Source organism: Salmo salar, chromosome ssa03, assembly GCF_905237065.1.
Source record: "Salmo salar chromosome ssa03, Ssal_v3.1, whole genome shotgun sequence".
NCBI classification, from domain to species: Eukaryota; Metazoa; Chordata; class Actinopteri; order Salmoniformes; family Salmonidae; genus Salmo; species Salmo salar.
The window spans coordinates 59,101,278-59,105,710 of NC_059444.1; the positions used below are offsets into that span (position 1 = coordinate 59,101,278).

At 41.9% G+C, this 4,433-nt stretch overlaps 1 non-coding gene across 1 annotated transcript; it reads right to left on the reverse strand.

The window, feature by feature from the left end:
• Window positions 1–2,737: 2,737 nt before the first annotated feature.
• On the reverse strand, window positions 2,738–2,809 carry trnac-gca (transfer RNA cysteine (anticodon GCA)). Its single transcript has one exon. It is a non-coding gene; the product is annotated as a tRNA-Cys (tRNA).
• Window positions 2,810–4,433: the final 1,624 nt, after the last annotated feature.

The following is a 4,433-nucleotide window of genomic DNA, read 5'->3' on the forward strand; positions in this document are numbered from 1 at the left end:
TTTCAAACGCCCACTCACCACCTCCATCAGGAAAATAACATGCCTGCCCGTGTAACATACCAATGTAGTCATATTCATATTTCTCTCTCTTATGGGTCGATTCAGAGTCGAGATAAGCGCATACAATGACTTTCACGTACATCATTCTTTGATGTCAATCGGAGACTCAAATTCAAGTTAATTCTGCCGCTCTCCCCATCTCCCAGGCAGTACTGGATGAGCTGATGCAGGTCTGCTTTGTTAAATGCCACACAGAGGGTGTTCTACTCCACAGGGGTTCTCTGAATGTTGGGTCTGTTAATTCACTTTACTTCTCCCATCTGGATGATGAAGGCTGGCTCTCTCCTTCGACTCCTCTTACTGCATGGCTTCACGACACCATTGAATACGTCCAATTACCAATCTGGGCGAGTGATAAAAGTCCTCCCTTAACTATCATTGCTGTCTCTGTGTGTATCCCGAATGGCACTATATAAAAGGAGTAGAGTGCGATTTGGGACGCAAGCTCTCATACCCACACTTAGGCTCAGCGAGAGGAGAAATTGCTCAAAGATTGAATACAAGACCTGAGCGGGAACAATTTCTCTGAGATTGGAGAGAAGGATCTGAAGGTGGAGTGATAAAGAATTCATAGGGGAGTAATTGTGTTAACTTAAATTAAAAATGTAGGGGAGAATACTCAATAAGGACAATATCATGGATGGAAGCCGGGGGAGAGCGATTTCTCTACAGTGAGCCTTGAAATACAGGGAGAAGAGTTTGAGTAATGAGACTTGTTCCCTTCACAGACAGACTTTACGGTATGTTGCCTGTAAAAATATCGGGCAATGTTTTTTTTTTAATCCAATTCATACAGTCCCATTTTTACCAGATTATTATCTCCCGTACACATGCCGGCAACTTTAATAAGAGTGGCAGTACGTGGCCGATGTGGGTGTCTGTGCAGCCTATTGGCTACGTAGCTGCGCCATGCACATGAAATCAATAGGTATCTGTGCTCATTAAACAGACAAGGCTACCCTGATCACTGTCAACACACATATTTTACAGTAGGCTACATAATGAAATATAACAGAATAAAATACAAATAATATTTTTACCACACAGCTTGCGTCAAGGCAACATGTGGAACTGCTTTCATATAAAAAAATATATATTTTGAGACAGAGCCCGAGGCAAGTCTTTGCTATTTTTGTTCCACGTTTCATGTTTTTCCTACCCTCACTCTGCTTTCTTAGGGAGTAGGCGTAGGGTCTTACATTGAGAGTATCTTCATAATACCGATAGAAAATAATAGCAATCTATATTTTCTAAAGTATGTGTGTCTCGTGTTCATATTTCACAACCTCCGCAGGCTTTTGGAGTTGCCTATATGCGATCAAGCAAAATAATAATAGGCCTACTTGATTTAGGCTACATTATAGCAGTGGCGACCCGTCATTCAGTTTTGCATGTTAAATGATAGTCCCACTAAAAAAGCATTCCAGGTGAAGCTGGTTGAGAGAATGCCAAGAGTGTGCAAAGCTGTCATCAAGGAAAAGGGTACTACTTTGAAGAATCTAAAATCTAAAATATATTTTCATTTGTTTAACACTTTTTTGGTTACTACATGATTCCATATGTGTTATTTCATAGTTATGTCTTCACTACTATTCTACAATGTAGAACATAGTAAAAATAAAGAAAAACCCATGAATGAGTAGGTGTGTCCAAACTTTTGACTGGTACTGTATATTGTTGAGTTAATAAAGCCGCATACAAACATGGTCTCTTTTTTTTTCTCTCATTGCACCCACCCTGCTCGCGCACATCAACAAGTGCCTGGGTAGCCAAGCGCTAAAATAGAACTTGGTTCTCTTCGTGACACTTGACGCGCTGCAAGTCCCACCTCTCGTATCTCCTCATTAGTTTTTAGGAGCATATACCCACGTGGGTGATTGAAAGATGAACTAAGGTCCAGTTGGTAGTGTTAATGCACCTTAAAGTTGGTTGTCAACCGACATATAAAGTCCAAAGAAGAAGAAGAAGCCTGAAGGAGGAGAGATTACTAGAAACTAACTCGGTTTACCCTTTTATCTGTGGATTAATTGTCGGAGTAGAGGACCTTGTACAGTTCAGGTAAAATAACAACCCAATGTTTATATCCCAGGACAAATTAGCTCGGAACAGCTAGCTAGCTAAATTGCCATAAATGTTTAATGCTTTTCAGCCTGCCCCCAAATGAATGTAGTTGGTTCAGAGTTTGTTTTGATATTTCAACCTGCATGACCTGATCTTGTCTGATGTGGGTGGACAAAATCAACATGCGCGTGATGGCACCTGCGGTCTTGTCAGCATGTAAGCCGTAAGCAGAACTTTACCACAATCATGACTAGGTCGGTTGGCGGAAATAAAAGTAGAGGCTTTGTGTCCGGCAAAACCTTTCACATATAAAGAAAAGTTGGCAAAAAAACGTATTGGTTTGAAAGGTGTATTGGAAGACAGAAGCAATCGCTCCTGCAGATGGACAGGAGGAGGATGGAGCGATCCCTGACAGATGAGGACCCAGATGGAGGGGGAGAGCTATCATTTGTCAAACATCTCCATTCTCAGAGGTGCTGTTTGCTGACTGACTGACTGATATCGCGAGGTTATCTGATCTAATAAGTGACTGGAGACAGAGAAAACATAATCAAATTGCATGAGTGAAGCAATTGTATTGTGACGTTTGACTACTACAGAAATCCAAGAGAAAATGAGGGGGCACCCGGATTTGAACCAGGGACCTATTGATCTGCAGTCAATTGCTCTACCACTGAGCTATACCCCCGTTGCAATGAAGTGCAAACAGAGGTGTTATCATTGTATTGTTGGTTTTAGGCCAGGGCCATGTGATTACTGCCAGAGCCATGTGATCAGACTGGGGAACCACCTCCTTTCTCTCATTGAGTATCAGTTATTGTGTGTGCGTGTGTGTCAACAGTATCAGAGAACAGAGAGCCACTCAACTTCACACTGTAGCATGGGCCATGCCATGCACTGCTCTGCTGAGCAAACAATAGCAAACAAAGGAAGTTGCGTGATGGTCACATACAAACTGCCACTCTGATACAGTCGCACAAAACACATCTTTCCATCAGTCATTCTGAATACGAACTGTTGAACCCTAACAATAACAGACACACACACACCGAGACCCTGCATTGTGCCCCCTTCATGCTGCTTCTGAACACTCAATGATAAGAGTCAGCATCAGGGCACTGCTTGTGTGTCAAGACTATCAGGTTGTCCTGGCTGAGTGATTAAGGCAATGGACTAGACATCCATTGAGGTTCCTGTGCAGGTTTCAATACGGCTGACAACAAAAGCTTATGATACTGTTTCATGGATGTTTATAGATCCTCAAGACTCTTCCTGGGTAGTCTCCAATGTTGGTTTTTCATCTAAAAGATATCTTGTCAATTGTTGTTATATTGTGGAGTGCCACTTTAATAAACTTTTCTAAACTCTAAACACTATGTGTGTTTTTTTTATAAAGTCTCAACCGAGCAGTATCCAATGTCTATGAACTGTATTTTGTACATACTCTCTGCCAAGAAGCTGATTCTCAACAGTCCTGTATTTACAGAGTAGCGAGACAAAGAACAACAAAGAAAAGCTCTCTGACTAAAAGCGTGCTGAATTGGTCTGATTTTCAAGGACGCTACAGTGTCCTCTACTCATCCCCATCGGCTCTGTCTCAGTGTCGGGGGAAAGCTTTCCCTGCAATTCTCACTCAGCCGCTTATGGAACGTAAAGCCATGTAAGCCGGGAGGAGCTGTAGAAATTGAAAAAGCCAGAGGGCACAGCTAGGAAAGTTCACACTAAATTCTCTCTTTTTCTCTTTTAATTCTATCAGAATGGAGAAAGCGCAGTTCTGAGAGCCAAAGTCCAGTGACTTTGAGGGTCGTTTTTCACAGGTAATGGGTTTTCTATAGATTTGACAGGCTAGAGAGACACATAATGATGCAAACACAACTGGAAGCACATACACAGACCAAACCATCATCAAAGGAAAAATGATGCGCTGTTGTTCTTTTTCCTCTCTCTCTCAAACACATATTTCAATTATCATCATTTGGAATTCCTTCCTTTCATCATTCCTGCTCTTCACAAGTCCTTTCACCCACAGTCCCACATAGTCATAATACCTTACATCAAGACAAGACTCCCTCTCCTGTCCATTGCCATGTCAACAGAACAACAGATTCCAATGGGCAGCATTCTCATGGACCATTAGTTGCTTGTTATGGGCAGGGGGCTAAGATGGCGTTGTCATGGTTTCTCAGTTTTCTCAGACAAGAAAGTGCCAATAGAAAAGGCAGGGAAGACAAAAACACTCAGTTTAGTACGGGAACCCTCTCAAGGCACAGGTATGGGTGGACATATTTTATCATTGTAAAAATACCTAATTT